The sequence below is a fragment of the Desmodus rotundus genome, chromosome 7 (assembly GCF_022682495.2).
Source record: "Desmodus rotundus isolate HL8 chromosome 7, HLdesRot8A.1, whole genome shotgun sequence".
In the NCBI taxonomy this organism is placed as follows: domain Eukaryota; kingdom Metazoa; phylum Chordata; class Mammalia; order Chiroptera; family Phyllostomidae; genus Desmodus; species Desmodus rotundus.
The window spans coordinates 107,126,850-107,138,962 of NC_071393.1; the positions used below are offsets into that span (position 1 = coordinate 107,126,850).

Here is a 12,113-nt window from a genome sequence, read left to right on the forward strand (position 1 = left end):
CTGTGGACATTGAATTGTGAGTTTCCCCCAAGCCTGGCTATCCTTTTGCAGCAGAGGACTTAGAACATTAAGATCAGATAACTGAGTAGGGAAGGATTATTTGGAGGTCACCTAAACCCAATGAGTGCATATTCTTCAATGACAAGGAAATGACTACAAAACTCATTTAGCATCATCTCCTCTCACCTTTGAGGAAACTGTGGCCAAAGAACATACGTTTCATTCTATTTGATTCACAACAAAAGCAACTGATAGGTAATCCTGAAGTGGAAAAGTATTTTTGCCTTAAAAAAAATCATTCTTTTGCCCTGGCCACACGGCTTGGTTGGTGGGGTGTTGTCCTGCAGAGCAAAAGGCTATCAGCTCGATTCCTGATCAGGGCACAAGTGTAGGTGGTGGATTCAGTCCCTGGTTGGGGTACGTACAAGAGGCAACCGATCAATGTTTCTCTCCCTCTTTCTCCCTCCATTTCCTTCTCTCTAAAAATATATCATTCTTTTATTCCAAAGAAAAAAGCTATGCAAACTATAAGAAACAAATATTCATAGTGGGTATATGAAAGAATTGAAGAATAAATAAATAAGCTGGAAAACTTCAGCATCTACCAGTATATATTCTAGAAGAGTAAACTAATAATCCAAAAGATATTTCAGGCCAACTAGTTACCATTTTTTCATGCCTGGTGGAATTCTGGAAAATGCGTACAGATGAAGGAAATGAGGCTGGTCTAACACAGCTCAGAGAAGTTGACACGGGCTGTGGGTAGCCTGGGCTTGGGTAGAACTCTGCTAACTGCTGTGTAGCCTTAAGAAAACTACTTACCAGCTTGTGTCCCAGTTTCTTCAGGTGGAAAATGGAAATAATATCTACCTCATAAAGTTTTTAAAAAGACATTAAAGAAATGACAGCACAGAGTGCAGCATATTATAAGCATTCCATATTTCCCCCTCACAATCATGCTTTAAAAGAGAAAAAGGTATTTAGGATTGTTTCTATTTCTAGTGAAATTAATGGTAGCATTAGAGGAAGACTAGTCTGAATTTGTGAAGCAAGGAAGTCTTATTGGGGCAACCCGACAAGAGATAAGCTTGTATAAGGAGGATATCGCGTCTTAATAAATCCCCTAAGAGGTATAATAACCAACTTTTTGTCCCCGCCCACCTTTGGTTTGGAGGAGATGCAAAACCTTCGTGCGTGCGTGCACATCTTAACAAAGCACACACAAGGCCTCTCCTCATCCCCAGTTCTTCTCTACTATTTGTCCCTGGACAGAGTACCTTGTCACCCTCAAAAAGAGTTGGCGAAGAGGGCAACTTGAGTTCATAGTTCAACTCTGACCTGAAGAACTAAGACATTGTAAGTGTTGTGGCACTATACTGACGCCCTTTTTAAAACTGACAGCCCTTCTTGGGGGGCCAGTATTATACGTCCAGACTATATCCTTGTAGGCAAGAATTGTAAGTGGTCTAATAATGCAACTATCAAAACGTATCCAGCCGGTTGGGCTGGGAAATTCTATTTAAGATCAATTATTTATCGCTGTTTCCTTTAAGAGATCTTAATGAAATGAGCTTCATCAGAGTTGATAGTGACTTCTTCTTGGAAAGTTTTAAGAGTGACTTGTTGATAAAATGGAAAACGTGATCAGTCGTTCTCAAGTGTTCAAACCTGAAGTGAAGAGGCGAGTTTTCTGAGAATGTAGGAAAAGCTCTGTGGACATTTGATCTGAAGAAGTGGCCTCTAGCTAACCTCTTCAGGTTCAGTATAACCGGGTGCCATGAACGAGTCATGTACTACTTGTGTTTTTAAACTAAGTGTGATTCTGGGATGGGGAAGTATAAGGCTGTATTCCCAATATTGCCAAATTGTCGTTACGCTGGCTCAAGTCCTGGGCTTCCCAGATCAGGAGAAAAATGACGAAATTGGAGAAGAACCCCTTAGCTCAGGTGTTCTAGCTGGGAATAATTCAGCATGTAGGGAAGTTAGAGGGGTTGGCGGGAGTTGAGGAAGCTGTGGAGTGACTGCTGGTAACAGTTATTCAGGATGTAAGGAGTTCTTACCAAGAGGGCAGTGCCCTCCTTCCTTTCTTGACCATGTGGGCAGAGTCAGAGAAAGCTTCCACCTAAATCAAGGCCAAGAGAGTTTAAGATAGAAGGGGAATTTTGTGAAGCTTGTTTTGAATTAACTAAAAATGTATTCACTGGATTTTCTTGTGTCTAACACCAAGCTTTTGGGGACAGCACAGGACTAACATCTTTTGGGGGCTGTGACAACATATGGAAGCATTAGTCATCATAATAACACCAGCAGTGCTCACCAACACATTAGTCTAATTACGCTGCATAAAAAGTAGACTTCCTTGTTATGGGTTATTGGAAAGAGGTAAATATATATTGATTGAATTTATTGGAGAAAATGTCTAGGAAGCCTGGGACTTGAAGCCATTTGGAAGGGGAATCACCAAGGGCGATCACAGAATCACCATCTTTGGAAGTCTTTTAAAATAGGAACAGATGCCCGAGCTGTGAGTGCTGTCTACAGGAGAACAAGAGGGTACTCAGGAAGAGAGCTCTTACAACGTTCCTTCTAAGTCTAAGAGTTTATATTCCACCCCCAAACAGAATCCACCGTCACAACAGTAGGCCTGCCCTCTTCCCCTTGGGACACTTCTCCACATGGAGTTTTCTCTGCATCATGCAAGAGTTTCTCTGGGGAGTTGCTGCCCAGGCTTTGGTTAGGTGGCTGGGAACGTCTGCAGGCTCCAAGCGAGTCCCCTCTCTTGTGGGGCTTTGACTGTTTGTGTCACCCTTGGGTCACAAAGCAATAACCTAAGCACACAGACAAGAATCAGCTCTATTTGTGGCCACAGTGGAACCTGGGAGACAGCTTGAGGCTTCACGGAACAAACGTGGAGATGGGCATGGAGGCCTGAGGCCTCCTTAGAATAAACCCACCCTCGGAAGTTGCTACCGGCCCTCAGTTGCTCACTAACACCTGCCTTGAGGTGTCTCCGTTCTCCACAGCAGTTTTTACTTCATGTCGGTGTTATGTTACCAGTCCCACTTTGAGGATGTGAGGAGTCTGCCTTCCCACTAGTATTGCCATATTTGTGCATTAGTTTTGTTTACTTCATTTTCCCCTTAAAGTGTCTACTTGCTGTTTTCTTTATTATGTTAGTTTATGTAAAACATATTCATCACAAGGACATTTATTAAGTATCTGATGCCCCACCTCTGGGCTAGGGGCTGTAGAACAGCAGATGTGTGAAACCGTTTGAGTTTAACAATCATTTTTTGTTTCTAGACATTCCTTTTTAAAAATTTAATTATTTTTAAGTTCTTACTGCTTTTATCTTTTAAATTGAACCTATTAGGGTGACATTGGTTCACTAAACCATACAGGTTTCAAGTGTACAACTCCATAAAACATGGTCTGCACACCGCCTCGTGCGCCCATCACCCCGAGCAAAGTCTCCTTCTGTCCTCCCGCCCCCACCCCATTTCCCGCCTCCACCTATGCCCTCCTTTCCCTCTGCTTACCTTTCCTGTTGCTCCTTCTTCTGCCCACCCCTCATTGACAGGGAAAGGATTTAAGAAAAGTGGAAGTTACTACTCCGCCTCTAAGAATTATACTTTCTTGTCAGTCTGTATTTCCCTTCCAAATAAAGGGATATCCTTTGCATCTGAAGCAAGCAGTGGTAGTGTTCCATTCCAGTAATCGAATGACTTATGGAAGGAAACAGAAGTTAGACATTTCATACTTTTTATTTTTATAATTGAATATTAAATCACCCTGGAATGCTAGGTCTGTACAAACAAATGTGACACAGTTCTTGTAAGCTCTGGGTTTCAATACTTGAAAGGGATTGTTACCTTGTACTTTTTGAAAGAGTGAGACTGGAAACAGTGGCTGCCAAATGAAGGGGCTGTGGTGTGAACAAAGAACGCTGCATTCTTCTCTGTGTCTTTTGATTCAATTGTCTTAGATATTATACACTGAACCCATGTGGGGCATCCCTACGACAGGGGTAGATGTTAACGTTGGAAGTGTCCCTACCTTAGCAGGTTAGCCACTAATTGTTTTCCAGTCTCAAACAATTTTAAACCTGCCTGAATCTAACTCTTAATGGGTTCAGTTTTATAACAGGAGACAAAAATAGAAGTTTTGCCAAATGGATTTATTGCTTATAATTTTTGGTCTCATAAAAACTTATCTCAAATATCTATGAAACAAGTCTCAGTCCATGTGAGTGAAGTCAGAATCCTTAACGTCCTGGAAATTCTTACCGAAAGCCATGTTTTAGTGTTGCCCCATTGACAGCCCATAATAAAAAAAATCCACACCTCTTATTTGATGAAAGCCTGATATTTGGGAGAAGACATCGGAAGGCTGCCAATAAGAACTGATTGGTGAGGAACATGTGCACTGGAAGAATATTTTCATGTATGTTATTCTGTATAGTACATTCACATTCTAGGTCCACGCATCTCTGTTTCTTTGTCAAGTTCCTTATGGTCTGCACCTTGAGCAAAGCTACTACTTTCTCCACATTTTCCTGTGGCCTGTAAGAATCTTTGTTAACTCACAACCACACCAAATTATAATGCAGTTTTTGTTATGCCACCAGGCTAATGCAGCTACAAATTAAACTCCACTGTGAAATACAGTCTTTTCCAGAATTTTAAAATTTAATTTTATTGCAGATTTTAAGCTTATATATGTTAGTGTTTGCATACTTTATTGTGATTGAGAAATTTGTGTAATACTATTTGTTGGAATAAGATTTGACCTATATTTTCAGGATAAAGCATGATGGTCTTTGTGATCTCTTTACTTTTAAAATGTGTAATAACTTTACGTTTTTGAGCAATTTCAGATTCACAACAAAACTAAGTGGAAAGTACACAGTTTCTATATAGCTTCTGCCCCTGATCTTGTACAACCTCCTCCTCTACCAACATCCCACACGGGGGTGGGTGCACCGGTTACAGTCTGTGAATCTACACTGACATGTCACTACCACCCGAAGCCCACAGCTCAGATCCCGTTTCACTCTTACAGTGTCACTGCCATAAAGATCCTGTGTGCTCTGCCTGTTCGCCCCTCCCCCAGCCCCTTGACACCATTGATCTGGTCTTTTCATTGTTCGGGGGTTTTGCCTTTTCCAGAATGCCATATGGTTGGAATCATTGTATGTAGTCTTTTCCGATTGGCTTCTCTCACTTACTAATATGCATTTAAGTTTCCGCTGTCTTTTCATGGTTTGACAGCTCATTTCTTTTTAGCATTGAATAAGAATATCTCGTTTTCTGGATGTATCCGTTTGTTTATTTACCTTTATTTGCAGTTCTAATTGCTAATTGCTAAGGTACATTTTGTCAATGTGCATGTTCTCAAGAAAAATAGTTGGATTAATTCACATGATTCATCCAATAAAATGTAGCAACTTCCAATCTGGAATCTATTTCAGCTGATATTGGGCTTGTTTTACATCTGAGGAGATTTATGAAAAATACCACAATTTCATAATTTATGTTAACCTGTCATTGGAATCTAAACAGAGGGCGATCTGAAGGCTGTGCGGACATGACCCCCAAACTCAGTGGCTGTGTAGTGTTTTCTGTTGTTGGGCCATGATTTAAATATACACTGAGAAAAAGTGCTAATTGCGTTATTACTGATCACGATAGAAAACCACCTTCTGGTGCTAGTTTATATGACAGCACCCTGTCATGGTCAATGGTGCAAACTCACCAAGACTGGTATGTGAGCACCTGGCTCCGACAGCAGCTCTGAGTTCCGAATGGAGGAGGGCCGGCGATAATGACCCCTGACGGAGCAAGGGGGTGGATGTGGCAGTGATCACGCTGATGATCACACGGGCTGAGTGGGGAGGCCTGACAAACGATCGATATCTGGTGGACGTTTGACATTATTTATACGTGCACTGACTGCCCTTGGTTTTGCAGTTGCAGCGACTTGTGGAACCTGGCGTGACTGCAGAGATGACGGTGTGGTTGTGGAAAGAATATTGGATTAGATTAAAATTAATGAGGCCTGTGTTCCAGTACCAGATCTTTCCCTAATGAGCTCTAAAATGAATGTCAACTCACAAGGGCTCCGAGCCTTCATTTAGGCATCTGTCAGGTGAAAATAGTGATACTTCATTTATTTTCTCTAGATTGCTGTACGAGTAAGATTCATTCATTCCTTCATTAATATACTAAGCATTCTGAGTCCCCCCTATGTAGCATGACAAGGTAATAGATGGAAAAATACTTCACAGAATTAAGAGTTTTTAAAGAGGCAAGACACTATTATTTTTACTTTAAGGTCAAATCATTTGTTTATGTTGATATATCAAAGTAATTGACACTTTTAGATCTCTGCCAATCATTGAGCTATGTTCACAGAATGTTAGTAATTTGACTAAAAGTTACTTTGGAATGGTCTTTAGCCATTCTGCCTTTGAGAAAATAAAGTATTAGGCTCTAATTCTTTTGTTCAGACACCCTGACCACAGAACACTTTGAAAATCCATCTTTCAGCAGGTTGCCAGTCTTTGAGTTGAACACAGATTTTTTTTTTTAAGAACAACTTAACTTTGAGTATAGGGAAAGTATTCAATTGAATAGCATTTTTTCCCCATAAATGGGATTTAGATACAATACTTGGAAAGATGCTTCCCCCAGCAAAAAAGTCCTCCAATCTATGCTATTATTTTTCTTTTGAAAAATCGGGCTTCTTCATCTCTCTGCTCCAAGCGACTTTCTTCACCCATGTAATCATTTCTTCCCAAATACCATTCATTATTTCCTGAAAACAAAAATAGAAAATCATTTCAAGGTACATCCAAGATTTCATAACAACATTTTGTGTTCACAGTGCAAGGTAAATCTGACTTTCCTGATTTTGGGGGGGGTCTTCGTATGGCACCCAGAAAAGTTGTTTACATTCGCACGTGTGTGTGTTTCCGCCTGCGCCTGCTGTGTGCATCTCCGTTGTTTTAAATATTTATCAGTTTTCTCTTTTATCTCAAGTGTTGATGGTATCCTTGAAGAACTTGCATTAAAAATGTGAATGTGAATGATTCATTCATTTTGAACATATGTTACTATTTTGGAGAGATTGTACCCTACGTGGAGCACACTGCTCTTAGTGGCGGTGGGGTGGGGGGGTGGGGGGGTGGGGGGTGCTTTGTGTTTCTGTTCTACTCACAGCCGGATGATGGAGATTTCTTAATATTGTAAACCTGTACCTTCTCTATTCCATGTTTATTTGAATGAGTTATTTATATGTGCTAGACAGCCCCAAGTTTTTTGGTTGTTGTGAATGGTGATTAATAGTTTTATGGACGTCACTTACGAGGACTGGATAGCATGACATGATTTAATATAAACTCTGCTCTTCCTTTAGGTTACTAAGTCACTGGACAGCGTTCCTGGTCAAATTCATTGTTCAAGGCCAGACTTAGTTGTGAGGGAGGAGCTGCCACAAACCTCTCCCCATTGTTTCAGGGGCACCTTCAGGCCCGGCTGCTATGGTGTGTCCCCACCCAAAGTTTTCCAGCAGAGAATCCTAGGGTGGTCCAGAGTTTCAAGAGAGAAACACAAAAATACTTTCTCCTCCAAAGGGTTGGACTGTAATTTTTGAAATTTCAAAACATCTTTAGAACATTCCATGTAGGTGACCTTACGTTTCTCACCGTATGACTATTGACTTACGGTGTCTTCTGCTTAAGAAGCTGTTACCAGAACCAACAGCTATAGAATGTAATGACCCACCCCAAGATTACTTCGATTGGTAACTAATTAGTATATAGGAAAAGGTTTGAGAAAAACTTAGTAGGTAAAAACTAGAGCACCTTTCAACCGTTTGTAATGTTCAAGATTTCGTTACAATCGTGTTAGTGCATTATTGTTGCACTATTAGGTCTTGTGTTTTAACGCACAAGTCGGTGAAATATTTAGTGGTGATATGCTTGTTTTAGGATCACGCTTGGAAAATATGTTAAAAAAATATAAAATTGTTTACCTGTGAGAAAGAATAGGTTCGTGATTAGAAGAATTATACTGCTTTTTTTTTTTTTGTACAAATAATGCTTAAGGCAGATGTTCAGCCTCACAATGATTTTGGGAGCATATTTTATGCAGCCTAAAAACTATTTCTGTATTAGATATTGAAATGCATGCGGATAAATTCCAATCGCTTTTTGTTTAAAACAGAAAGATAGAAGAAGCATTAGCCCCACTTTGTATAAAATGCTGCTGCCACTGCACTCGTGATAGTTCAAAACTGAGAATCATTCCAATTTTGTAAAACTGCTGCTACTGGTTTTGTCAATAAAGTTTAAGCAGATGGCTTCTATGTATATGTGTGAAATTTTTATGTTAAAAAAGATACATTTTTGCAGTATCAACATGCAAATTTTATGGGCCTGACTGATATTGCTTATTTTAGTATATACAGAAACCATTAACTCCCAAACGGTACCGACTGCAGACATATATATTAGAGTTACAAGCATTGCATTTATGATCCGTGTAACTTATTTTGGTTTTAGGGGGCTGTAGGCTTTTATGTTGAGCATGTATACAAGTCAATGTATATCAACTCAAGTGCTAAAGTGTTGAATTTAAATGAAGAATATTGAATAAGTGAAGAACTATATAAATGTAAAGATCATCTGAAATAACTAAATTGCATCTGAAGAGGATTCCGAGAAGGCAAAACATAAGTATTCCTGTATAAAAGTGTAGGTAATTGCTCACCAGAGTGGTTCTTGTCTGGAGTCCTCTTCCCTCAATGGGTGCCCGGTTTTAATAAGTGTGTAAGGCCCAGACACAGCAAAGTGGAAGTAGACGGAGCAGGGCTCTTATGATCTGACACCTCACAGCAGGGAAAGCGTGGCTGACGTCCCCAAAACAAAACAAAAAAGAGAAGAAAATTCTATAAATGTTTCAGGGGAAATCTGTTTTTCCAAATAACAAAAAAGATTTTATTCATTTATTTTTAGAGAGGGGGAAGGGAGGGAGAAAGAGAGGGAGAGAAACATTAGTTGCCTCTCACCTGGGCCCCGACCAGCCTGGGTACCAAACCCACAACCCAGGCCTGGAGTCGAACTGGCAACTGTTAGCTTTGCAGGAGGATGCCCAGCCAATGGGCTTTCCTATTTCTGAACACTGTAGTAGCTGAGGTGATTAATGCTACCTGTCTGATGAGCAACCCTAAATATCAGAGAGTCACCATAAGAAAGGTTTATTTTTCATTAATCTGTTTTTGTCCATGTAGCATTCTTTCTTAGCAGCATCTCAGCGATTGAGGGCCATCTCAGAGTCCTTAAGGAATCCCTTCATCCTGCAAATGGAGGAGGAACAAAAAATCTTAGAATCAACTGTACATTTAAGGGGCCAGGCTTAGAGGTGGTCATCTCCACTACTGTCCACATTCCATTGGTCAGAAGTAGTCACATGGCTCCACCTATATTTAAGAAGGCTAGGAATTGTAGTTTGTATGCACAGGAAAATAAGTTTGGTGAGATCCTTCTACACAGTATCTAGCACATGTACATTTTCTTTTTAAAAAAGTTATTTCAAATGCTGCGGTAGTGGTGATTATTTAAAGAAAGCTTGCTAGCTGCAGGCTCACTGTTGCTTAAGTTCTCTCTAACCCGTGGTGGCACTAGACCATCATGGGCTGATCAAGGATTCTATTTGTTCACCCCAGTCATCTCGGAGCATTTCAGTTGGGGGGTGGGGTGCTGTTGCAAATAAAGATCATTTGACTTCACATTTCTGGACTAATAACCTGGGCAAAGTTGATCATTTCAACATGTGTATGTGCACCAGTAAATACATACATATTTGACATATGCCTATTGAAAACACCAAAGAAAAACCTGAGGGAAAGCAGAATGTTGTGGAGGGAACAGATTTTTCAGTATATGAATCATAGAGTAAATTATCTGCCGAACCTAAATCTTAACAAAGAATTGCTACCTTCTTACAACACTTACCCACTTGAAGTGTTAAAATAATGGATAGCCATTTATTTATGACTCTGGTTCTTGAAGTCTTTTGTAGTAACTAAAAATAAAACCATCCTGAGCAACATTTTATTGATGAATCAAATTACATTTTATGTGTTGTAAACTTTAGTCTCTCTTTACAGTTTCCCTAGGGTTTCTCCAGGGACATTCAGAGACATGACTCAAGAGGAAGATTTGCTGACAGTTGAGAGATCTGATGAATTTTAATGTTCATTCTACTACATAATAAAGTATCACATTCTTTTCAGCAAACAGAGAAGGAGTAAGAGACAGGATTAGTATCACTTCTGTGGTTGTCCCGAGGAGGGACAAGATTCAGTGGGGAGAAGATTAGAATTTAGATGAAGTCTAAGGTGGATTGCATGGTATTTTAATATTTAACTTTAAAATCCAAAATTGCTTAGTGAAAGATTTGCTCTAATCACTTGCCTGGAGAATTGAAGAATTTAGAACTCAAATCTGCAAATATAAATAGTCCAGAAAAAATTAAACTCTTATACCTGTGTTCTATTTCTGGCTTTGCCACCAAGTAAATCTATGATCTTGAGATTGCCTTGACCTTTCCTTAGTGTCTTTCTTTTGTTTTTCTTGAGGTGGTCCCAGGTGAAGAGGGGATTTGGCAATTTATTGGTGAGTTATATTGACAACAGAAAAGAATATATCCTGGTCTATTCTAATAAAGTAGACCAGAAGTGCTGCCCATATTGGTCAAGTTCACTAGCTGCACCACAAAGAGCTCTGTTTTTCTTTTTTTTTTTTTCTCCATAAAGATACAGCATGTGATGATGGAGGCTGCTTTTCACCTGAGGTAGAAGAGTATTGTAAGGAAGGATGAAGCATTTCATCTCAGAGGACTCACACCTACTCTGGAGGACCCAGAAGAGAATTAGGCACATATACAAAGGACTTTTAGGTTATTTCCTAATGCCATTGCAATCCAGGTAGCAATCTTTGTAAGAGGCTTTGAAAAGGAAAAGACATTGTTGTCTCCACACAACGTCTCATTAAAGGCAGAAAACAATTTTCTGTATAATAGGCTTTCCCCCCTCTACTTGATTAACTAAAAGGATAACAAGTAGTTGCTGCCCTCGCGGCTTATAGAAGTTCACTAACTGATAACTACACAGCTAAGGAGTGAGCAGGGATGTGGGGCCAGGCAGCGGTGGCTCCATCCATCCACGTGCAGTCTTGATTACCGTTGACATACCGGGCACCGAGAGCTAGGATCTGGGGATAGAGTGTTAACAAAGTGGAACTCACTGAAAACCTGGTGTGGCGACTATCATGAAATGGGGCGAGTAGGATGATTTGGGAATGCAATTAGGAGAAGAATCTAGTCAGTGGGAGGCTGTAAGGGAAAGAAAGTCGTGGTGAGGAAGAGGTGTTTAAGCAGAGACTTGAAGGCTGAGTAGGAGTAAACCAGGTCTAAGGGAGGTGTGTTAAGGAAGAAAAGACAGCATGTGCAAAATACCTGAGACAAAGGAGAACCTCCCCCATTCAAAGAAACTGAAAAAGTCTGGAGTGACTAGACCTCCAAGAGCAAAGAGGAGAGCCTTAGGGCTAACGAACTGTCAACTCCAAGGTTGGTGTAAGCGTTAGGTTGGTACTGGGTGCCTGAGGGACTAGGAGCCTCTGAGGGGAGTTGGGGTCACTTTGTGTAGCCCCTCAGTTTTGCAGAATGTCTTCCATTGCCAGAATCAACCTGATACTGCACAGCAGCCCCGCTCTGGCACCAGAGACAGTAACTTTTCATTTTAATTGATTCCCAGTGGTGCTGCCTTCTTCCAGGCCCTGGTCTGACCCTATAGGGAACCAAGGAAGTGGTGTATCTCCATCTTCAGTGACAGTCCCCCTCTGAGGACAAAGCTTTGGGCAAAATGTTTCTGCTAGATTTGTCATTTTCCTGCCTTTAATTTGGCTCATTGGCTACCCAAATTTGCCCACTTTGATGTTCTCATTATCCTCTCCACCCAAGAACCACAATAATAACCACAAAAATTAATGGTAGATAATAAAGATATAGCCTGAATGAGATATCAGGGATCATCTTTTGAGTGAATTTATA

General features: G+C 40.4%; 1 long non-coding RNA gene across 1 annotated transcript; it reads right to left on the reverse strand.

Moving 5' to 3' along the window:
- Positions 1-967: 967 nt before the first annotated feature.
- LOC123480535 (uncharacterized) lies at positions 968-9,537 on the reverse strand. Its single transcript, XR_006656582.2, has 3 exons — positions 9,070-9,537; positions 8,772-8,910; positions 968-6,816 (listed from the first exon to the last, which is right to left on the reverse strand). It is a non-coding gene; the product is annotated as an uncharacterized lncRNA (long non-coding RNA).
- Between the last annotated feature and the right edge of the window lie 2,576 nt (positions 9,538-12,113).